General features: G+C 53.1%; 22 non-coding genes across 22 annotated transcripts; all 22 read right to left on the reverse strand.

Moving 5' to 3' along the window:
- Nucleotides 1-1,345: 1,345 nt before the first annotated feature.
- Nucleotides 1,346-1,418, reverse strand: trnat-ugu (transfer RNA threonine (anticodon UGU)). The gene has a single exon. It is a non-coding gene; the product is annotated as a tRNA-Thr (tRNA).
- Nucleotides 1,419-2,184: 766 nt separating this feature from the next.
- trnat-cgu (transfer RNA threonine (anticodon CGU)) lies at nt 2,185-2,257 on the reverse strand. The gene has a single exon. It is a non-coding gene; the product is annotated as a tRNA-Thr (tRNA).
- A 982-nt stretch (nt 2,258-3,239) lies between these two features.
- Nucleotides 3,240-3,312, reverse strand: trnat-ugu (transfer RNA threonine (anticodon UGU)). The gene has a single exon. It is a non-coding gene; the product is annotated as a tRNA-Thr (tRNA).
- Nucleotides 3,313-4,078: 766 nt separating this feature from the next.
- Nucleotides 4,079-4,151, reverse strand: trnat-cgu (transfer RNA threonine (anticodon CGU)). Its single transcript has one exon. It is a non-coding gene; the product is annotated as a tRNA-Thr (tRNA).
- Nucleotides 4,152-5,132: 981 nt separating this feature from the next.
- On the reverse strand, nt 5,133-5,205 carry trnat-ugu (transfer RNA threonine (anticodon UGU)). Its single transcript has one exon. It is a non-coding gene; the product is annotated as a tRNA-Thr (tRNA).
- A 766-nt stretch (nt 5,206-5,971) lies between these two features.
- trnat-cgu (transfer RNA threonine (anticodon CGU)) lies at nt 5,972-6,044 on the reverse strand. Its single transcript has one exon. It is a non-coding gene; the product is annotated as a tRNA-Thr (tRNA).
- A 1,820-nt stretch (nt 6,045-7,864) lies between these two features.
- trnat-cgu (transfer RNA threonine (anticodon CGU)) lies at nt 7,865-7,937 on the reverse strand. The gene has a single exon. It is a non-coding gene; the product is annotated as a tRNA-Thr (tRNA).
- A 980-nt stretch (nt 7,938-8,917) lies between these two features.
- trnat-ugu (transfer RNA threonine (anticodon UGU)) lies at nt 8,918-8,990 on the reverse strand. The gene has a single exon. It is a non-coding gene; the product is annotated as a tRNA-Thr (tRNA).
- Nucleotides 8,991-9,754: 764 nt separating this feature from the next.
- trnat-cgu (transfer RNA threonine (anticodon CGU)) lies at nt 9,755-9,827 on the reverse strand. Its single transcript has one exon. It is a non-coding gene; the product is annotated as a tRNA-Thr (tRNA).
- A 982-nt stretch (nt 9,828-10,809) lies between these two features.
- On the reverse strand, nt 10,810-10,882 carry trnat-ugu (transfer RNA threonine (anticodon UGU)). The gene has a single exon. It is a non-coding gene; the product is annotated as a tRNA-Thr (tRNA).
- Nucleotides 10,883-11,648: 766 nt separating this feature from the next.
- On the reverse strand, nt 11,649-11,721 carry trnat-cgu (transfer RNA threonine (anticodon CGU)). Its single transcript has one exon. It is a non-coding gene; the product is annotated as a tRNA-Thr (tRNA).
- A 980-nt stretch (nt 11,722-12,701) lies between these two features.
- trnat-ugu (transfer RNA threonine (anticodon UGU)) lies at nt 12,702-12,774 on the reverse strand. Its single transcript has one exon. It is a non-coding gene; the product is annotated as a tRNA-Thr (tRNA).
- Nucleotides 12,775-13,539: 765 nt separating this feature from the next.
- On the reverse strand, nt 13,540-13,612 carry trnat-cgu (transfer RNA threonine (anticodon CGU)). Its single transcript has one exon. It is a non-coding gene; the product is annotated as a tRNA-Thr (tRNA).
- A 980-nt stretch (nt 13,613-14,592) lies between these two features.
- trnat-ugu (transfer RNA threonine (anticodon UGU)) lies at nt 14,593-14,665 on the reverse strand. The gene has a single exon. It is a non-coding gene; the product is annotated as a tRNA-Thr (tRNA).
- A 766-nt stretch (nt 14,666-15,431) lies between these two features.
- On the reverse strand, nt 15,432-15,504 carry trnat-cgu (transfer RNA threonine (anticodon CGU)). The gene has a single exon. It is a non-coding gene; the product is annotated as a tRNA-Thr (tRNA).
- Nucleotides 15,505-16,486: 982 nt separating this feature from the next.
- Nucleotides 16,487-16,559, reverse strand: trnat-ugu (transfer RNA threonine (anticodon UGU)). The gene has a single exon. It is a non-coding gene; the product is annotated as a tRNA-Thr (tRNA).
- A 765-nt stretch (nt 16,560-17,324) lies between these two features.
- Nucleotides 17,325-17,397, reverse strand: trnat-cgu (transfer RNA threonine (anticodon CGU)). The gene has a single exon. It is a non-coding gene; the product is annotated as a tRNA-Thr (tRNA).
- A 981-nt stretch (nt 17,398-18,378) lies between these two features.
- On the reverse strand, nt 18,379-18,451 carry trnat-ugu (transfer RNA threonine (anticodon UGU)). The gene has a single exon. It is a non-coding gene; the product is annotated as a tRNA-Thr (tRNA).
- Nucleotides 18,452-19,217: 766 nt separating this feature from the next.
- trnat-cgu (transfer RNA threonine (anticodon CGU)) lies at nt 19,218-19,290 on the reverse strand. The gene has a single exon. It is a non-coding gene; the product is annotated as a tRNA-Thr (tRNA).
- A 980-nt stretch (nt 19,291-20,270) lies between these two features.
- Nucleotides 20,271-20,343, reverse strand: trnat-ugu (transfer RNA threonine (anticodon UGU)). The gene has a single exon. It is a non-coding gene; the product is annotated as a tRNA-Thr (tRNA).
- A 766-nt stretch (nt 20,344-21,109) lies between these two features.
- On the reverse strand, nt 21,110-21,182 carry trnat-cgu (transfer RNA threonine (anticodon CGU)). Its single transcript has one exon. It is a non-coding gene; the product is annotated as a tRNA-Thr (tRNA).
- A 982-nt stretch (nt 21,183-22,164) lies between these two features.
- trnat-ugu (transfer RNA threonine (anticodon UGU)) lies at nt 22,165-22,237 on the reverse strand. Its single transcript has one exon. It is a non-coding gene; the product is annotated as a tRNA-Thr (tRNA).
- Nucleotides 22,238-22,427: the final 190 nt, after the last annotated feature.

Consider the following 22,427-nt stretch of genomic DNA (forward strand, 5'->3'; position numbering starts at 1 on the left):
TTGCCTGCAGAACAAAGAAGTTTTTGGATTTCAACTGAACGCTGTAAGTGACAAAAGCAGAAGTTGCAGGAAAGCTCAACTTGACAAAAGTAGCAGCTCTCAGTCCAAACAGGGTTATTCGGGAGCGCGTCGCGTACCTCTGGTGTTTGGGGGTGAAAACTCGCCCTTCCTCAGAAGCCGCTTGGACCATAAACAGGGTTGAGCGATTCGAACATGGTACTCGTCAGTCGCATACCAAACATTGAAAACTGACTGCGGGCTGGCCTGGCAAAGAGGATAAATGCGATGAGGCCCCAGTGAGATTTGAACTCACGCCCTCTGGTTTACGAGACCAGCGCTCTAACCGCTGAGCTATGGAGCGGGCGAGCGAGCGGCGCCGCGAACCTTTGGCTGATTGGGTAACAGCCCTCGCGTCACCGTCTGGACAGTTTGAACACTCTCTCTCCCCGTGCGCGCGTGGGTTTGCTCCGGGTGCTCCGGTTACAGAGATGTGCAGCTTCTGCGGGATTGGCCATGCTTCATTGTCCCATTGTGTACGGTGATTGTGCGGGCTCGATGGATTAGTCAGCATTCAATGTACAACGATGCAGTGTGCGGAATGGGTCTGGGTAGACTGCTCTCTGCAGGTCGGTGTTGACGAGATTAGAATAAATTAGATTGGCGACAGTGTGGAAACAGGCCCTTCAGCCCAACAAGTCCACATCAACCCACCCAGACCCGTTTCTCTCTGAATAATGTACCTACGACTAGGGGCAATTTAGAATGGCCAATTCACACGACTTGCACGTCTTTAGACAGTGGGAGCGAACCGGAGCAAACCCACGCAGACTCTGGGCGAATGTGCAAACACGACACAGACAGTCCCCTAAAGCTGGAATCGTGACTGCGTCCCTAGTGCTGTGAGGCAGCAGTGCGAACCACTGAGCGGCTAGTTGGGCGGAATGGCCTGTTTCCAAACTGGAGGGATTCTATGCTTCTGTGATAGCTGAGAATCACCGGGAGACATGATTGGGAATGGTCATTCGGTCGCTTGGAGTGACTGAGGTCAGCGATCTCAAACTTTAATCGGTTCAGCGATCTCAAACTTTAATCGGTGAACACACACAGCCCCGTTCTTTGCCTGCAGAAGAAAGAAGTTGCAGGAAAACCTGCTCACCTGGTCGGAGACGAGAAATGAGAGGCGTTTCAGACATCAATTCCCAAAAGCAGCAGCTATGAGTCCAACAGGAGCGCCACCCGCCCCGCCGGTGGACGCTCGTGCTTCCAAGAAGCCGGTTGGACGACAAACGGGCGAGGAGCAATTTGAAGAACACAGCGCTCCTCAGCGTCATACCACAAGACTGAGAGGCCCCAGTGAGATTTGAACTCACGACCTCTGGTTTACAAGACCAGTGCTCTAACCGCTGAGCTATGGAGCCAGGCGCCAGGTCGCTCAGCGGAACTTGGCTGACTGGTTAACACTGGCTGAGTCAGAACGCTTGGGACACAGGTTCCAATCGACCCTCGCGTCACCGTCTGAACGGTTTGAACATTCTCCCCGTGGGTTTGCTCCGGCTGCTCCGTTTACAAAGAAGTGTAGCTTCTGCGGGATTGGCCACGCTTCATTGTCCCATTGTGTACGGTGATTGTGCGGGCTCGGTGGATTAGTCAGCATTCAATGTAGAATGATGCAGTGCGCGGAATGGGCCTGGGTAGATTGCTCTCTGCAGGTCGGTGTTGACGAGATAAGAATATATGAGATTGGTGACAGTGTGGAAACAGGCCCTTCAGCCCAACAAGTCCAAACTGTTTCCAAACTGGAGGGATTCTGTGCTCCTGTGATATCTGAGAATCACCGGGAGACATCATCGGTCAGCGATCTCAAACTGAAATCGGTGAACACACACGGCCCCGTTCTTTGCCTGCAGAACAAAGAAGTTTTTGGATTTCAACTGAACGCTGTAAGTGACAAAAGCAGAAGTTGCAGGAAAGCTCAACTTGACAAAAGTAGCAGCTCTCAGTCCAACAGGGTTATTCGGGAGCGCGTCGCGTACCTCTGGTGTTTGGGGGTGAAAACTCGCCCTTCCTCAGAAGCCGCTTGGACCATAAACAGGCGTTGAGCGATTCGAACATGGTACTCGTCAGTCGCATACCAAACATTGAAACTGACTGCGGGCTGGCCTGGCAAAGAGGATAAATGCGATGAGGCCCCAGTGAGATTTGAACTCACGCCCTCTGGTTTACGAGACCAGCGCTCTAACCGCTGAGCTATGGAGCCGGGCGAGCGGCCGCCGCGAACCTTTGGCTGATTGGGTAACAGCCCTCGCGTCACCGTCTGGACAGTTTGAACACTCTCTCTCCCCGTGCGCGCGTGGGTTTGCTCCGGGTGCTCCGGTTACAGAGATGTGCAGCTTCTGCGGGATTGGCCATGCTTCATTGTCCCATTGTGTACGGTGATTGTGCGGGCTCGATGGATTAGTCAGCATTCAATGTACAACGATGCAGTGTGCGGAATGGGTCTGGGTAGACTGCTCTCTGCAGGTCGGTGTTGACGAGATTAGAATAAATTAGATTGGCGACAGTGTGGAAACAGGCCCTTCAGCCCAACAAGTCCACATCAACCCACCCAGACCCGTTTCTCTCTGAATAATGTACCTACGACTAGGGGCAATTTAGAATGGCCAATTCACACGACTTGCACGTCTTTAGACAGTGGGAGCGAACCGGAGCAAACCCACGCAGACTCTGGGCGAATGTGCAAACACGACACAGACAGTCCCCTAAAGCTGGAATCGTGACTGCGTCCCTAGTGCTGTGAGGCAGCAGTGCGAACCACTGAGCGGCTAGTTGGGCGGAATGGCCTGTTTCCAAACTGGAGGGATTCTATGCTTCTGTGATAGCTGAGAATCACCGGGAGACATGATTGGGAATGGTCATTCGGTCGCTTGGAGTGACTGAGGTCAGCGATCTCAAACTTTAATCGGTTCAGCGATCTCAAACTTTAATCGGTGAACACACACAGCCCCGTTCTTTGCCTGCAGAAGAAAGAAGTTGCAGGAAAACCTGCTCACCTGGTCGGAGACGAGAAATGAGAGGCGTTTCAGACATCAATTCCCAAAAGCAGCAGCTATGAGTCCAACAGGAGCGCCACCCGCCCCGCCGGTGGACGCTCGTGCTTCCAAGAAGCCGGTTGGACGACAAACGGGCGAGGAGCAATTTGAAGAACACAGCGCTCCTCAGCGTCATACCACAAGACTGAGAGGCCCCAGTGAGATTTGAACTCACGACCTCTGGTTTACAAGACCAGTGCTCTAACCGCTGAGCTATGGAGCCAGGCGCCAGGTCGCTCAGCGGAACTTGGCTGACTGGTTAACACTGGCTGAGTCAGAACGCTTGGGACACAGGTTCCAATCGACCCTCGCGTCACCGTCTGAACGGTTTGAACATTCTCCCCGTGGGTTTGCTCCGGCTGCTCCGTTTACAAAGAAGTGTAGCTTCTGCGGGATTGGCCACGCTTCATTGTCCCATTGTGTACGGTGATTGTGCGGGCTCGGTGGATTAGTCAGCATTCAATGTAGAATGATGCAGTGCGCGGAATGGGCCTGGGTAGATTGCTCTCTGCAGGTCGGTGTTGACGAGATAAGAATATATGAGATTGGTGACAGTGTGGAAACAGGCCCTTCAGCCCAACAAGTCCAAACTGTTTCCAAACTGGAGGGATTCTGTGCTCCTGTGATATCTGAGAATCACCGGGAGACATCATCGGTCAGCGATCTCAAACTGAAATCGGTGAACACACACGGCCCCGTTCTTTGCCTGCAGAACAAAGAAGTTTTTGGATTTCAACTGAACGCTGTAAGTGACAAAAGCAGAAGTTGCAGGAAAGCTCAACTTGACAAAAGTAGCAGCTCTCAGTCCAACAGGGTTATTCGGGAGCGCGTCGCGTACCTCTGGTGTTTGGGGGTGAAAACTCGCCCTTCCTCAGAAGCCGCTTGGACCATAAACAGGCGTTGAGCGATTCGAACATGGTACTCGTCAGTCGCATACCAAACATTGAAACTGACTGCGGGCTGGCCTGGCAAAGAGGATAAATGCGATGAGGCCCCAGTGAGATTTGAACTCACGCCCTCTGGTTTACGAGACCAGCGCTCTAACCGCTGAGCTATGGAGCCGGGGCGAGCGGCCGCCGCGAACCTTTGGCTGATTGGGTAACAGCCCTCGCGTCACCGTCTGGACAGTTTGAACACTCTCTCTCCCCGTGCGCGCGTGGGTTTGCTCCGGCTGCTCCGGTTACAGAGATGTGCAGCTTCTGCGGGATTGGCCATGCTTCATTGTCCCATTGTGTACGGTGATTGTGCGGGCTCGATGGATTAGTCAGCATTCAATGTACAACGATGCAGTGTGCGGAATGGGTCTGGGTAGACTGCTCTCTGCAGGTCGGTGTTGACGAGATTAGAATAAATTAGATTGGCGACAGTGTGGAAACAGGCCCTTCAGCCCAACAAGTCCACATCAACCCACCCAGACCCGTTTCTCTCTGAATAATGTACCTACGACTAGGGCAATTTAGAATGGCCAATTCACACGACTTGCACGTCTTTAGACAGTGGGAGCGAACCGGAGCAAACCCACGCAGACTCTGGGCGAATGTGCAAACACGACACAGACAGTCCCCTAAAGCTGGAATCGTGACTGCGTCCCTAGTGCTGTGAGGCAGCAGTGCGAACCACTGAGCGGCTAGTTGGGCGGAATGGCCTGTTTCCAAACTGGAGGGATTCTATGCTTCTGTGATAGCTGAGAATCACCGGGAGACATGATGGGAATGGTCATTCGGTCGCTTGGAGTGACTGAGGTCAGCGATCTCAAACTTTAATCGGTTCAGCGATCTCAAACTTTAATCGGTGAACACACACAGCCCCGTTCTTTGCCTGCAGAAGAAAGAAGTTGCAGGAAAACCTGCTCACCTGGTCGGAGACGAGAAATGAGAGGCGTTTCAGACATCAATTCCCAAAAGCAGCAGCTATGAGTCCAACAGGAGCGCCACCCGCCCCGCCGGTGGACGCTCGTGCTTCCAAGAAGCCGGTTGGACGACAAACGGGCGAGGAGCAATTTGAAGAACACAGCGCTCCTCAGCGTCATACCACAAGACTGAGAGGCCCCAGTGAGATTTGAACTCACGACCTCTGGTTTACAAGACCAGTGCTCTAACCGCTGAGCTATGGAGCCAGGCGCCAGGTCGCTCAGCGGAACTTGGCTGACTGGTTAACACTGGCTGAGTCAGAACGCTTGGGACACAGGTTCCAATCGACCCTCGCGTCACCGTCTGAACGGTTTGAACATTCTCCCCGTGGGTTTGCTCCGGCTGCTCCGTTTACAAAGAAGTGTAGCTTCTGCGGGATTGGCCACGCTTCATTGTCCCATTGTGTACGGTGATTGTGCGGGCTCGGTGGATTAGTCAGCATTCAATGTAGAATGATGCAGTGCGCGGAATGGGCCTGGGTAGATTGCTCTCTGCAGGTCGGTGTTGACGAGATAAGAATATATGAGATTGGTGACAGTGTGGAAACAGGCCCTTCAGCCCAACAAGTCCAAACTGTTTCCAAACTGGAGGGATTCTGTGCTCCTGTGATATCTGAGAATCACCGGGAGACATCATCGGTCAGCGATCTCAAACTGAAATCGGTGAACACACACGCCCCCGTTCTTTGCCTGCAGAACAAAGAAGTTTTTGGATTTCAACTGAACGCTGTAAGTGACAAAAGCAGAAGTTGCAGGAAAGCTCAACTTGACAAAAGTAGCAGCTCTCAGTCCAACAGGGTTATTCGGGAGCGCGTCGCGTACCTCTGGTGTTTGGGGGTGAAAACTCGCCCTTCCTCAGAAGCCGCTTGGACCATAAACAGGCGTTGAGCGATTCGAACATGGTACTCGTCAGTCGCATACCAAACATTGAAACTGACTGCGGGCTGGCCTGGCAAAGAGGATAAATGCGATGAGGCCCCAGTGAGATTTGAACTCACGCCCTCTGGTTTACGAGACCAGCGCTCTAACCGCTGAGCTATGGAGCCGGGGCGAGCGGCCGCCGCGAACCTTTGGCTGATTGGGTAACAGCCCTCGCGTCACCGTCTGGACAGTTTGAACACTCTCTCTCCCCGTGCGCGCGTGGGTTTGCTCCGGCTGCTCCGGTTACAGAGATGTGCAGCTTCTGCGGGGATTGGCCATGCTTCATTGTCCCATTGTGTACGGTGATTGTGCGGGCTCGATGGATTAGTCAGCATTCAATGTACAACGATGCAGTGTGCGGAATGGGTCTGGGTAGACTGCTCTCTGCAGGTCGGTGTTGACGAGATTAGAATAAATTAGATTGGCGACAGTGTGGAAACAGGCCCTTCAGCCCAACAAGTCCACATCAACCCACCCAGACCCGTTTCTCTCTGAATAATGTACCTACGACTAGGGGCAATTTAGAATGGCCAATTCACACGACTTGCACGTCTTTAGACAGTGGGAGCGAACCGGAGCAAACCCACGCAGACTCTGGGCGAATGTGCAAACACGACACAGACAGTCCCCTAAAGCTGGAATCGTGACTGCGTCCCTAGTGCTGTGAGGCAGCAGTGCGAACCACTGAGCGGCTAGTTGGGCGGAATGGCCTGTTTCCAAACTGGAGGGATTCTATGCTTCTGTGATAGCTGAGAATCACCGGGAGACATGATTGGGAATGGTCATTCGGTCGCTTGGAGTGACTGAGGTCAGCGATCTCAAACTTTAATCGGTTCAGCGATCTCAAACTTTAATCGGTGAACACACACAGCCCGTTCTTTGCCTGCAGAAGAAAGAAGTTGCAGGAAAACCTGCTCACCTGGTCGGAGACGAGAAATGAGAGGCGTTTCAGACATCAATTCCCAAAAGCAGCAGCTATGAGTCCAACAGGAGCGCCACCCGCCCCGCCGGTGGACGCTCGTGCTTCCAAGAAGCCGGTTGGACGACAAACGGGCGAGGAGCAATTTGAAGAACACAGCGCTCCTCAGCGTCATACCACAAGACTGAGAGGCCCCAGTGAGATTTGAACTCACGATCTCTGGTTTACAAGACCAGTGCTCTAACCGCTGAGCTATGCAGCCAGGCGCCAGGTCGCTCAGCGGAACTTGGCTGACTGGTTAACACTGGCTGAGTCAGAACGCTTGGGACACAGGTTCCAATCGACCCTCGCGTCACCGTCTGAACGGTTTGAACATTCTCCCCGTGGGTTTGCTCCGGCTGCTCCGTTTACAAAGAAGTGTAGCTTCTGCGGGATTGGCCACGCTTCATTGTCCCATTGTGTACGGTGATTGTGCGGGCTCGGTGGATTAGTCAGCATTCAATGTAGAATGATGCAGTGCGCGGAATGGGCCTGGGTAGATTGCTCTCTGCAGGTCGGTGTTGACGAGATAAGAATATATGAGATTGGTGACAGTGTGGAAACAGGCCCTTCAGCCAACAAGTCCAAACTGTTTCCAAACTGGAGGGATTCTGTGCTCCTGTGATATCTGAGAATCACCGGGAGACATCATCGGTCAGCGATCTCAAACTGAAATCGGTGAACACACACGGCCCCGTTCTTTGCCTGCAGAACAAAGAAGTTTTGGATTTCAACTGAACGCTGTAAGTGACAAAAGCAGAAGTTGCAGGAAAGCTCAACTTGACAAAAGTAGCAGCTCTCAGTCCAACAGGGTTATTCGGGAGCGCGTCGCGTACCTCTGGTGTTTGGGGGTGAAAACTCGCCCTTCCTCAGAAGCCGCTTGGACCATAAACAGGCGTTGAGCGATTCGAACATGGTACTCGTCAGTCGCATACCAAACATTGAAACTGACTGCGGGCTGGCCTGGCAAAGAGGATAAATGCGATGAGGCCCCAGTGAGATTTGAACTCACGCCCTCTGGTTTACGAGACCAGCGCTCTAACCGCTGAGCTATGGAGCCGGGCGAGCGGCCGCCGCGAACCTTTGGCTGATTGGGTAACAGCCCTCGCGTCACCGTCTGGACAGTTTGAACACTCTCTCTCCCCGTGCGCGCGTGGGTTTGCTCCGGCTGCTCCGGTTACAGAGATGTGCAGCTTCTGCGGGATTGGCCATGCTTCATTGTCCCATTGTGTACGGTGATTGTGCGGGCTCGATGGATTAGTCAGCATTCAATGTACAACGATGCAGTGTGCGGAATGGGTCTGGGTAGACTGCTCTCTGCAGGTCGGTGTTGACGAGATTAGAATAAATTAGATTGGCGACAGTGTGGAAACAGGCCCTTCAGCCCAACAAGTCCACATCAACCCACCCAGACCCGTTTCTCTCTGAATAATGTACCTACGACTAGGGGCAATTTAGAATGGCCAATTCACACGACTTGCACGTCTTTAGACAGTGGGAGCGAACCGGAGCAAACCCACGCAGACTCTGGGCGAATGTGCAAACACGACACAGACAGTCCCCTAAAGCTGGAATCGTGACTGCGTCCCTAGTGCTGTGAGGCAGCAGTGCGAACCACTGAGCGGCTAGTTGGGCGGAATGGCCTGTTTCCAAACTGGAGGGATTCTATGCTTCTGTGATAGCTGAGAATCACCGGGAGACATGATTGGGAATGGTCATTCGGTCGCTTGGAGTGACTGAGGTCAGCGATCTCAAACTTTAATCGGTCAGCGATCTCAAACTTTAATCGGTGAACACACACAGCCCCGTTCTTTGCCTGCAGAAGAAAGAAGTTGCAGGAAAACCTGCTCACCTGGTCGGAGACGAGAAATGAGAGGCGTTTCAGACATCAATTCCCAAAGCAGCAGCTATGAGTCCAACAGGAGCGCCACCCGCCCCGCCGGTGGACGCTCGTGCTTCCAAGAAGCCGGTTGGACGACAAACGGGCGAGGAGCAATTTGAAGAACACAGCGCTCCTCAGCGTCATACCACAAGACTGAGAGGCCCCAGTGAGATTTGAACTCACGACCTCTGGTTTACAAGACCAGTGCTCTAACCGCTGAGCTATGGAGCCAGGCGCCAGGTCGCTCAGCGGAACTTGGCTGACTGGTTAACACTGGCTGAGTCAGAACGCTTGGGACACAGGTTCCAATCGACCCTCGCGTCACCGTCTGAACGGTTTGAACATTCTCCCCGTGGGTTTGCTCCGGCTGCTCCGTTTACAAAGAAGTGTAGCTTCTGCGGGATTGGCCACGCTTCATTGTCCCATTGTGTACGGTGATTGTGCGGGCTCGGTGGATTAGTCAGCATTCAATGTAGAATGATGCAGTGCGCGGAATGGGCCTGGGTAGATTGCTCTCTGCAGGTCGGTGTGACGAGATAAGAATATATGAGATTGGTGACAGTGTGGAAACAGGCCCTTCAGCCCAACAAGTCCAAACTGTTTCCAAACTGGAGGGATTCTGTGCTCCTGTGATATCTGAGAATCACCGGGAGACATCATCGGTCAGCGATCTCAAACTGAAATCGGTGAACACACACGGCCCCGTTCTTTGCCTGCAGAACAAAGAAGTTTTTGGATTTCAACTGAACGCTGTAAGTGACAAAAGCAGAAGTTGCAGGAAAGCTCAACTTGACAAAAGTAGCAGCTCTCAGTCCAACAGGGTTATTCGGGAGCGCGTCGCGTACCTCTGGTGTTTGGGGGTGAAAACTCGCCCTTCCTCAGAAGCCGCTTGGACCATAAACAGGCGTTGAGCGATTCGAACATGGTACTCGTCAGTCGCATACCAAACATTGAAACTGACTGCGGCTGGCCTGGCAAAGAGGATAAATGCGATGAGGCCCCAGTGAGATTTGAACTCACGCCCTCTGGTTTACGAGACCAGCGCTCTAACCGCTGAGCTATGGAGCCGGGCGAGCGGCCGCCGCGAACCTTTGGCTGATTGGGTAACAGCCCTCGCGTCACCGTCTGGACAGTTTGAACACTCTCTCTCCCCGTGCGCGCGTGGGTTTGCTCCGGCTGCTCCGGTTACAGAGATGTGCAGCTTCTGCGGGATTGGCCATGCTTCATTGTCCCATTGTGTACGGTGATTGTGCGGGCTCGATGGATTAGTCAGCATTCAATGTACAACGATGCAGTGTGCGGAATGGGTCTGGGTAGACTGCTCTCTGCAGGTCGGTGTTGACGAGATTAGAATAAATTAGATTGGCGACAGTGTGGAAACAGGCCCTTCAGCCCAACAAGTCCACATCAACCCACCCAGACCCGTTTCTCTCTGAATAATGTACCTACGACTAGGGGCAATTTAGAATGGCCAATTCACACGACTTGCACGTCTTTAGACAGTGGGAGCGAACCGGAGCAAACCCACGCAGACTCTGGGCGAATGTGCAAACACGACACAGACAGTCCCCTAAAGCTGGAATCGTGACTGCGTCCCTAGTGCTGTGAGGCAGCAGTGCGAACCACTGAGCGGCTAGTTGGGCGGAATGGCCTGTTTCCAAACTGGAGGGATTCTATGCTTCTGTGATAGCTGAGAATCACCGGGAGACATGATTGGGAATGGTCATTCGGTCGCTTGGAGTGACTGAGGTCAGCGATCTCAAACTTTAATCGGTTCAGCGATCTCAAACTTTAATCGGTGAACACACACAGCCCCGTTCTTTGCCTGCAGAAGAAAGAAGTTGCAGGAAAACCTGCTCACCTGGTCGGAGACGAGAAATGAGAGGCGTTTCAGACATCAATTCCCAAAAGCAGCAGCTATGAGTCCAACAGGAGCGCCACCCGCCCCGCCGGTGGACGCTCGTGCTTCCAAGAAGCCGGTTGGACGACAAACGGGCGAGGAGCAATTTGAAGAACACAGCGCTCCTCAGCGTCATACCACAAGACTGAGAGGCCCCAGTGAGATTTGAACTCACGACCTCTGGTTTACAAGACCAGTGCTCTAACCGCTGAGCTATGGAGCCAGGCGCCAGGTCGCTCAGCGGAACTTGGCTGACTGGTTAACACTGGCTGAGTCAGAACGCTTGGGACACAGGTTCCAATCGACCCTCGCGTCACCGTCTGAACGGTTTGAACATTCTCCCCGTGGGTTTGCTCCGGCTGCTCCGTTTACAAAGAAGTGTAGCTTCTGCGGGATTGGCCACGCTTCATTGTCCCATTGTGTACGGTGATTGTGCGGGCTCGGTGGATTAGTCAGCATTCAATGTAGAATGATGCAGTGCGCGGAATGGGCCTGGGTAGATTGCTCTCTGCAGGTCGGTGTTGACGAGATAAGAATATATGAGATTGGTGACAGTGTGGAAACAGGCCCTTCAGCCCAACAAGTCCAAACTGTTTCCAAACTGGAGGGATTCTGTGCTCCTGTGATATCTGAGAATCACCGGGAGACATCATCGGTCAGCGATCTCAAACTGAAATCGGTGAACACACACGGCCCCGTTCTTTGCCTGCAGAACAAAGAAGTTTTTGGATTTCAACTGAACGCTGTAAGTGACAAAAGCAGAAGTTGCAGGAAAGCTCAACTTGACAAAAGTAGCAGCTCTCAGTCCAACAGGGTTATTCGGGAGCGCGTCGCGTACCTCTGGTGTTTGGGGGTGAAAACTCGCCCTTCCTCAGAAGCCGCTTGGACCATAAACAGGCGTTGAGCGATTCGAACATGGTACTCGTCAGTCGCATACCAAACATTGAAACTGACTGCGGGCTGGCCTGGCAAAGAGGATAAATGCGATGAGGCCCCAGTGAGATTTGAACTCACGCCCTCTGGTTTACGAGACCAGCGCTCTAACCGCTGAGCTATGGAGCCGGGCGAGCGGCCGCCGCGAACCTTTGGCTGATTGGGTAACAGCCCTCGCGTCACCGTCTGGACAGTTTGAACACTCTCTCTCCCCGTGCGCGCGTGGGTTTGCTCCGGCTGCTCCGGTTACAGAGATGTGCAGCTTCTGCGGGATTGGCCATGCTTCATTGTCCCATTGTGTACGGTGATTGTGCGGGCTCGATGGATTAGTCAGCATTCAATGTACAACGATGCAGTGTGCGGAATGGGTCTGGTAGACTGCTCTCTGCAGGTCGGTGTTGACGAGATTAGAATAAATTAGATTGGCGACAGTGTGGAAACAGGCCCTTCAGCCCAACAAGTCCACATCAACCCACCCAGACCCGTTTCTCTCTGAATAATGTACCTACGACTAGGGGCAATTTAGAATGGCCAATTCACACGACTTGCACGTCTTTAGACAGTGGGAGCGAACCGGAGCAAACCCACGCAGACTCTGGGCGAATGTGCAAACACGACACAGACAGTCCCCTAAAGCTGGAATCGTGACTGCGTCCCTAGTGCTGTGAGGCAGCAGTGCGAACCACTGAGCGGCTAGTTGGGCGGAATGGCCTGTTTCCAACTGGAGGGATTCTATGCTTCTGTGATAGCTGAGAATCACCGGGAGACATGATTGGGAATGGTCATTCGGTCGCTTGGAGTGACTGAGGTCAGCGATCTCAAACTTTAATCGGTTCAGCGATCTCAAACTTTAATCGGTGAACACACACAGCCCCGTTCTTTGCCTGCAGAAGAAAGAAGTTGCAGGAAAACCTGCTCACCTGGTCGGAGACGAGAAATGAGAGGCGTTTCAGACATCAATTCCCAAAAGCAGCAGCTATGAGTCCAACAGGAGCGCCACCCGCCCCGCCGGTGGACGCTCGTGCTTCCAAGAAGCCGGTTGGACGACAAACGGGCGAGGAGCAATTTGAAGAACACAGCGCTCCTCAGCGTCATACCACAAGACTGAGAGGCCCCAGTGAGATTTGAACTCACGACCTCTGGTTTACAAGACCAGTGCTCTAACCGCTGAGCTATGGAGCCAGGCGCCAGGTCGCTCAGCGGAACTTGGCTGACTGGTTAACACTGGCTGAGTCAGAACGCTTGGGACACAGGTTCCAATCGACCCTCGCGTCACCGTCTGAACGGTTTGAACATTCTCCCCGTGGGTTTGCTCCGGCTGCTCCGTTTACAAAGAAGTGTAGCTTCTGCGGGATTGGCCACGCTTCATTGTCCCATTGTGTACGGTGATTGTGCGGGCTCGGTGGATTAGTCAGCATTCAATGTAGAATGATGCAGTGCGCGGAATGGGCCTGGGTAGATTGCTCTCTGCAGGTCGGTGTTGACGAGATAAGAATATATGAGATTGGTGACAGTGTGGAAACAGGCCCTTCAGCCCAACAAGTCCAAACTGTTTCCAAACTGGAGGGATTCTGTGCTCCTGTGATATCTGAGAATCACCGGGAGACATCATCGGTCAGCGATCTCAAACTGAAATCGGTGAACACACACGGCCCCGTTCTTTGCCTGCAGAACAAAGAAGTTTTGGATTTCAACTGAACGCTGTAAGTGACAAAAGCAGAAGTTGCAGGAAAGCTCAACTTGACAAAAGTAGCAGCTCTCAGTCCAACAGGGTTATTCGGGAGCGCGTCGCGTTCCTCTGGTGTTTGGGGGTGAAAACTCGCCCTTCCTCAGAAGCCGCTTGGACCATAAACAGGCGTTGAGCGATTCGAACATGGTACTCGTCAGTCGCATACCAAACATTGAAACTGACTGCGGGCTGGCCTGGCAAAGAGGATAAATGCGATGAGGCCCCAGTGAGATTTGAACTCACGCCCTCTGGTTTACGAGACCAGCGCTCTAACCGCTGAGCTATGGAGCCGGGCGAGCGGCCGCCGCGAACCTTTGGCTGATTGGGTAACAGCCCTCGCGTCACCGTCTGGACAGTTTGAACACTCTCTCTCCCCGTGCGCGCGTGGGTTTGCTCCGGCTGCTCCGGTTACAGAGATGTGCAGCTTCTGCGGGATTGGCCATGCTTCATTGTCCATTGTGTACGGTGATTGTGCGGGCTCGATGGATTAGTCAGCATTCAATGTACAACGATGCAGTGTGCGGAATGGGTCTGGGTAGACTGCTCTCTGCAGGTCGGTGTTGACGAGATTAGAATAAATTAGATTGGCGACAGTGTGGAAACAGGCCCTTCAGCCCAACAAGTCCACATCAACCCACCCAGACCCGTTTCTCTCTGAATAATGTACCTACGACTAGGGGCAATTTAGAATGGCCAATTCACACGACTTGCACGTCTTTAGACAGTGGGAGCGAACCGGAGCAAACCCACGCAGACTCTGGGCGAATGTGCAAACACGACACAGACAGTCCCCTAAAGCTGGAATCGTGACTGCGTCCCTAGTGCTGTGAGGCAGCAGTGCGAACCACTGAGCGGCTAGTTGGGCGGAATGGCCTGTTTCCAAACTGGAGGGATTCTATGCTTCTGTGATAGCTGAGAATCACCGGGAGACATGATTGGGAATGGTCATTCGGTCGCTTGGAGTGACTGAGGTCAGCGATCTCAAACTTTAATCGGTTCAGCGATCTCAAACTTTAATCGGTGAACACACACAGCCCCGTTCTTTGCCTGCAGAAGAAAGAAGTTGCAGGAAAACCTGCTCACCTGGTCGGAGACGAGAAATGAGAGGCGTTTCAGACATCAATTCCCAAAGCAGCAGCTATGAGTCCAACAGGAGCGCCACCCGCCCCGCCGGTGGACGCTCGTGCTTCCAAGAAGCCGGTTGGACGACAAACGGGCGAGGAGCAATTTGAAGAACACAGCGCTCCTCAGCGTCATACCACAAGACTGAGAGGCCCCAGTGAGATTTGAACTCACGACCTCTGGTTTACAAGACCAGTGCTCTAACCGCTGAGCTATGGAGCCAGGCGCCAGGTCGCTCAGCGGAACTTGGCTGACTGGTTAACACTGGCTGAGTCAGAACGCTTGGGACACAGGTTCCAATCGACCCTCGCGTCACCGTCTGAACGGTTTGAACATTCTCCCCGTGGGTTTGCTCCGGCTGCTCCGTTTACAAAGAAGTGTAGCTTCTGCGGGATTGGCCACGCTTCATTGTCCCATTGTGTACGGTGATTGTGCGGGCTCGGTGGATTAGTCAGCATTCAATGTAGAATGATGCAGTGCGCGGAATGGGCCTGGGTAGATTGCTCTCTGCAGGTCGGTGTTGACGAGATAAGAATATATGAGATTGGTGACAGTGTGGAAACAGGCCCTTCAGCCCAACAAGTCCAAACTGTTTCCAAACTGGAGGGATTCTGTGCTCCTGTGATATCTGAGAATCACCGGGAGACATCATCGGTCAGCGATCTCAAACTGAAATCGGTGAACACACACGGCCCCGTTCTTTGCCTGCAGAACAAAGAAGTTTTTGGATTTCAACTGAACGCTGTAAGTGACAAAAGCAGAAGTTGCAGGAAAGCTCAACTTGACAAAAGTAGCAGCTCTCAGTCCAACAGGGTTATTCGGGAGCGCGTCGCGTACCTCTGGTGTTTGGGGGTGAAAACTCGCCCTTCCTCAGAAGCCGCTTGGACCATAAACAGGCGTTGAGCGATTCGAACATGGTACTCGTCAGTCGCATACCAAACATTGAAACTGACTGCGGGCTGGCCTGGCAAAGAGGATAAATGCGATGAGGCCCCAGTGAGATTTGAACTCACGCCCTCTGGTTTACGAGACCAGCGCTCTAACCGCTGAGCTATGGAGCCGGGCGAGCGGCCGCCGCGAACCTTTGGCTGATTGGGGTAACAGCCCTCGCGTCACCGTCTGGACAGTTTGAACACTCTCTCTCCCCGTGCGCGCGTGGGTTTGCTCCGGCTGCTCCGGTTACAGAGATGTGCAGCTTCTGCGGGATTGGCCATGCTTCATTGTCCATTGTGTACGGTGATTGTGCGGGCTCGATGGATTAGTCAGCATTCAATGTACAACGATGCAGTGTGCGGAATGGGTCTGGGTAGACTGCTCTCTGCAGGTCGGTGTTGACGAGATTAGAATAAATTAGATTGGCGACAGTGTGGAAACAGGCCCTTCAGCCCAACAAGTCCACATCAACCCACCCAGACCCGTTTCTCTCTGAATAATGTACCTACGACTAGGGGCAATTTAGAATGGCCAATTCACACGACTTGCACGTCTTTAGACAGTGGGAGCGAACCGGAGCAAACCCACGCAGACTCTGGGCGAATGTGCAAACACGACACAGACAGTCCCCTAAAGCTGGAATCGTGACTGCGTCCCTAGTGCTGTGAGGCAGCAGTGCGAACCACTGAGCGGCTAGTTGGGCGGAATGGCCTGTTTCCAAACTGGAGGGATTCTATGCTTCTGTGATAGCTGAGAATCACCGGGAGACATGATTGGGAATGGTCATTCGGTCGCTTGGAGTGACTGAGGTCAGCGATCTCAAACTTTAATCGGTTCAGCGATCTCAAACTTTAATCGGTGAACACACACAGCCCCGTTCTTTGCCTGCAGAAGAAAGAAGTTGCAGGAAAACCTGCTCACCTGGTCGGAGACGAGAAATGAGAGGCGTTTCAGACATCAATTCCCAAAAGCAGCAGCTATGAGTCCAACAGGAGCGCCACCCGCCCCGCCGGTGGACGCTCGTGCTTCCAAGAAGCCGGTTGGACGACAAACGGGCGAGGAGCAATTTGAAGAACACAGCGCTCCTCAGCGTCATACCACAAGACTGAGAGGCCCCAGTGAGATTTGAACTCACGACCTCTGGTTTACAAGACCAGTGCTCTAACCGCTGAGCTATGGAGCCAGGCGCCAGGTCGCTCAGCGGAACTTGGCTGACTGGTTAACACTGGCTGAGTCAGAACGCTTGGGACACAGGTTCCAATCGACCCTCGCGTCACCGTCTGAACGGTTTGAACATTCTCCCCGTGGGTTTGCTCCGGCTGCTCCGTTTACAAAGAAGTGTAGCTTCTGCGGGATTGGCCACGCTTCATTGTCCCATTGTGTACGGTGATTGTGCGGGCTCGGTGGATTAGTCAGCATTCAATGTAGAATGATGCAGTGCGCGGAATGGGCCTGGTAGATTGCTCTCTGCAGGTCGGTGTTGACGAGATAAGAATATATGAGATTGGTGACAGTGTGGAAACAGGCCCTTCAGCCCAACAAGTCCAAACTGTTTCCAAACTGGAGGGATTCTGTGCTCCTGTGATATCTGAGAATCACCGGGAGACATCATCGGTCAGCGATCTCAAACTGAAATCGGTGAACACACACGGCCCCGTTCTTTGCCTGCAGAACAAAGAAGTTTTTGGATTTCAACTGAACGCTGTAAGTGACAAAAGCAGAAGTTGCAGGAAAGCTCAACTTGACAAAAGTAGCAGCTCTCAGTCCAACAGGGTTATTCGGGAGCGCGTCGCGTACCTCTGGTGTTTGGGGGTGAAAACTCGCCCTTCCTCAGAAGCCGCTTGGACCATAAACAGGCGTTGAGCGATTCGAACATGGTACTCGTCAGTCGCATACCAAACATTGAAACTGACTGCGGGCTGGCCTGGCAAAGAGGATAAATGCGATGAGGCCCCAGTGAGATTTGAACTCACGCCCTCTGGTTTACGAGACCAGCGCTCTAACCGCTGAGCTATGGAGCCGGGCGAGCGGCCGCCGCGAACCTTTGGCTGATTGGGTAACAGCCCTCGCGTCACCGTCTGGACAGTTTGAACACTCTCTCTCCCCGTGCGCGCGTGGGTTTGCTCCGGCTGCTCCGGTTACAGAGATGTGCAGCTTCTGCGGGATTGGCCATGCTTCATTGTCCCATTGTGTACGGTGATTGTGCGGGCTCGATGGATTAGTCAGCATTCAATGTACAACGATGCAGTGTGCGGAATGGGTCTGGGTAGACTGCTCTCTGCAGGTCGGTGTTGACGAGATTAGAATAAATTAGATTGGCGACAGTGTGGAAACAGGCCCTTCAGCCCAACAAGTCCACATCAACCCACCCAGACCCGTTTCTCTCTGAATAATGTACCTACGACTAGGGGCAATTTAGAATGGCCAATTCACACGACTTGCACGTCTTTAGACAGTGGGAGCGAACCGGAGCAAACCCACGCAGACTCTGGGCGAATGTGCAAACACGACACAGACAGTCCCCTAAAGCTGGAATCGTGACTGCGTCCCTAGTGCTGTGAGGCAGCAGTGCGAACCACTGAGCGGCTAGTTGGGCGGAATGGCCTGTTTCCAAACTGGAGGGATTCTATGCTTCTGTGATAGCTGAGAATCACCGGGAGACATGATTGGGAATGGTCATTCGGTCGCTTGGAGTGACTGAGGTCAGCGATCTCAAACTTTAATCGGTCAGCGATCTCAAACTTTAATCGGTGAACACACACAGCCCCGTTCTTTGCCTGCAGAAGAAAGAAGTTGCAGGAAAACCTGCTCACCTGGTCGGAGACGAGAAATGAGAGGCGTTTCAGACATCAATTCCCAAAAGCAGCAGCTATGAGTCCAACAGGAGCGCCACCCGCCCCGCCGGTGGACGCTCGTGCTTCCAAGAAGCCGGTTGGACGACAAACGGGCGAGGAGCAATTTGAAGAACACAGCGCTCCTCAGCGTCATACCACAAGACTGAGAGGCCCCAGTGAGATTTGAACTCACGACCTCTGGTTTACAAGACCAGTGCTCTAACCGCTGAGCTATGGAGCCAGGCGCCAGGTCGCTCAGCGGAACTTGGCTGACTGGTTAACACTGGCTGAGTCAGAACGCTTGGGACACAGGTTCCAATCGACCCTCGCGTCACCGTCTGAACGGTTTGAACATTCTCCCCGTGGGTTTGCTCCGGCTGCTCCGTTTACAAAGAAGTGTAGCTTCTGCGGGATTGGCCACGCTTCATTGTCCCATTGTGTACGGTGATTGTGCGGGCTCGGTGGATTAGTCAGCATTCAATGTAGAATGATGCAGTGCGCGGAATGGGCCTGGGTAGATTGCTCTCTGCAGGTCGGTGTTGACGAGATAAGAATATATGAGATTGGTGACAGTGTGGAAACAGGCCCTTCAGCCCAACAAGTCCAAACTGTTTCCAAACTGGAGGGATTCTGTGCTCCTGTGATATCTGAGAATCACCGGGAGACATCATCGGTCAGCGATCTCAAACTGAAATCGGTGAACACACACGGCCCCGTTCTTTGCCTGCAGAACAAAGAAGTTTTTGGATTTCAACTGAACGCTGTAAGTGACAAAAGCAGAAGTTGCAGGAAAGCTCAACTTGACAAAAGTAGCAGCTCTCAGTCCAACAGGGTTATTCGGGAGCGCGTCGCGTACCTCTGGTGTTTGGGGGTGAAAACTCGCCCTTCCTCAGAAGCCGCTTGGACCATAAACAGGCGTTGAGCGATTCGAACATGGTACTCGTCAGTCGCATACCAAACATTGAAACTGACTGCGGGCTGGCCTGGCAAAGAGGATAAATGCGATGAGGCCCCAGTGAGATTTGAACTCACGCCCTCTGGTTTACGAGACCAGCGCTCTAACCGCTGAGCTATGGAGCCGGGCGAGCGGCCGCCGCGAACCTTTGGCTGATTGGGTAACAGCCCTCGCGTCACCGTCTGGACAGTTTGAACACTCTCTCTCCCCGTGCGCGCGTGGGTTTGCTCCGGCTGCTCCGGTTACAGAGATGTGCAGCTTCTGCGGGATTGGCCATGCTTCATTGTCCATTGTGTACGGTGATTGTGCGGGCTCGATGGATTAGTCAGCATTCAATGTACAACGATGCAGTGTGCGGAATGGGTCTGGGTAGACTGCTCTCTGCAGGTCGGTGTTGACGAGATTAGAATAAATTAGATTGGCGACAGTGTGGAAACAGGCCCTTCAGCCCAACAAGTCCACATCAACCCACCCAGACCCGTTTCTCTCTGAATAATGTACCTACGACTAGGGGCAATTTAGAATGGCCAATTCACACGACTTGCACGTCTTTAGACAGTGGAGCGAACCGGAGCAAACCCACGCAGACTCTGGGCGAATGTGCAAACACGACACAGACAGTCCCCTAAAGCTGGAATCGTGACTGCGTCCCTAGTGCTGTGAGGCAGCAGTGCGAACCACTGAGCGGCTAGTTGGGCGGAATGGCCTGTTTCCAAACTGGAGGGATTCTATGCTTCTGTGATAGCTGAGAATCACCGGGAGACATGATTGGGAATGGTCATTCGGTCGCTTGGAGTGACTGAGGTCAGCGATCTCAAACTTTAATCGGTTCAGCGATCTCAAACTTTAATCGGTGAACACACACAGCCCCGTTCTTTGCCTGCAGAAGAAAGAAGTTGCAGGAAAACCTGCTCACCTGGTCGGAGACGAGAAATGAGAGGCGTTTCAGACATCAATTCCCAAAAGCAGCAGCTATGAGTCCAACAGGAGCGCCACCCGCCCCGCCGGTGGACGCTCGTGCTTCCAAGAAGCCGGTTGGACGACAAACGGGCGAGGAGCAATTTGAAGAACACAGCGCTCCTCAGCGTCATACCACAAGACTGAGAGGCCCCAGTGAGATTTGAACTCACGACCTCTGGTTTACAAGACCAGTGCTCTAACCGCTGAGCTATGGAGCCAGGCGCCAGGTCGCTCAGCGGAACTTGGCTGACTGGTTAACACTGGCTGAGTCAGAACGCTTGGGACACAGGTTCCAATCGACCCTCGCGTCACCGTCTGAACGGTTTGAACATTCTCCCCGTGGGTTTGCTCCGGCTGCTCCGTTTACAAAGAAGTGTAGCTTCTGCGGGATTGGCCACGCTTCATTGTCCCATTGTGTACGGTGATTGTGCGGGCTCGGTGGATTAGTCAGCATTCAATGTAGAATGATGCAGTGCGCGGAATGGGCCTGGGTAGATTGCTCTCTGCAGGTCGGTGTTGACGAGATAAGAATATATGAGATTGGTGACAGTGTGGAAACAGGCCCTTCAGCCCAACAAGTCCAAACTGTTTCCAAACTGGAGGGATTCTGTGCTCCTGTGATATCTGAGAATCACCGGGAGACATCATCGGTCAGCGATCTCAAACTGAAATCGGTGAACACACACGGCCCCGTTCTTTGCCTGCAGAACAAAGAAGTTTTTGGATTTCAACTGAACGCTGTAAGTGACAAAAGCAGAAGTTGCAGGAAAGCTCAACTTGACAAAAGTAGCAGCTCTCAGTCCAACAGGGTTATTCGGGAGCGCGTCGCGTACCTCTGGTGTTTGGGGGTGAAAACTCGCCCTTCCTCAGAAGCCGCTTGGACCATAAACAGGCGTTGAGCGATTCGAACATGGTACTCGTCAGTCGCATACCAAACATTGAAACTGACTGCGGGCTGGCCTGGCAAAGAGGATAAATGCGATGAGGCCCCAGTGAGATTTGAACTCACGCCCTCTGGTTTACGAGACCAGCGCTCTAACCGCTGAGCTATGGAGCCGGGCGAGCGGCCGCCGCGAACCTTTGGCTGATTGGGTAACAGCCCTCGCGTCACCGTCTGGACAGTTTGAACACTCTCTCTCCCCGTGCGCGCGTGGGTTTGCTCCGGCTGCTCCGGTTACAGAGATGTGCAGCTTCTGCGGGATTGGCCATGCTTCATTGTCCCATTGTGTACGGTGATTGTGCGGGCTCGATGGATTAGTCAGCATTCAATGTACAACGATGCAGTGTGCGGAATGGGTCTGGGTAGACTGCTCTCTGCAGGTCGGTGTTGACGAGATTAGAATAAATTAGATTGGCGACAGTGTGGAAACAGGCCCTTCAGCCCAACAAGTCCACATCAACCCACCCAGACCCGTTTCTCTCTGAATAATGTACCTACGACTAGGGGCAATTTAGAATGGCCAATTCACACGACTTGCACGTCTTTAGACAGTGGGAGCGAACCGGAGCAAACCCACGCAGACTCTGGGCGAATGTGCAAACACGACACAGACAGTCCCCTAAAGCTGGAATCGTGACTGCGTCCCTAGTGCTGTGAGGCAGCAGTGCGAACCACTGAGCGGCTAGTTGGGCGGAATGGCCTGTTTCCAAACTGGAGGGATTCTATGCTTCTGTGATAGCTGAGAATCACCGGGAGACATGATTGGGAATGGTCATTCGGTCGCTTGGAGTGACTGAGGTCAGCGATCTCAAACTTTAATCGGTTCAGCGATCTCAAACTTTAATCGGTGAACACACACAGCCCCGTTCTTTGCCTGCAGAAGAAAGAAGTTGCAGGAAAACCTGCTCACCTGGTCGGAGACGAGAAATGAGAGGCGTTTCAGACATCAATTCCCAAAAGCAGCAGCTATGAGTCCAACAGGAGCGCCACCCGCCCCGCCGGTGGACGCTCGTGCTTCCAAGAAGCCGGTTGGACGACAAACGGGCGAGGAGCAATTTGAAGAACACAGCGCTCCTCAGCGTCATACCACAAGACTGAGAGGCCCCAGTGAGATTTGAACTCACGACCTCTGGTTTACAAGACCAGTGCTCTAACCGCTGAGCTATGGAGCCAGGCGCCAGGTTGCTCAGCGGAACTTGGCTGACTGGTTAACACTGGCTGAGTCAGAACGCTTGGGACACAGGTTCCAATCGACCCTCGCGTCACCGTCTGAACGGTTTGAACATTCTCCCCGTGGGTTTGCTCCGGCTGCTCCGTTTACAAAGAAGTGTAGCTTCTGCGGGATTGGCCACGCTTCATTGT

The sequence above is a fragment of the Hemiscyllium ocellatum genome, unplaced genomic scaffold (genome assembly GCF_020745735.1).
Source record: "Hemiscyllium ocellatum isolate sHemOce1 unplaced genomic scaffold, sHemOce1.pat.X.cur. scaffold_1329_pat_ctg1, whole genome shotgun sequence".
In the NCBI taxonomy this organism is placed as follows: Eukaryota; Metazoa; Chordata; class Chondrichthyes; order Orectolobiformes; family Hemiscylliidae; genus Hemiscyllium; species Hemiscyllium ocellatum.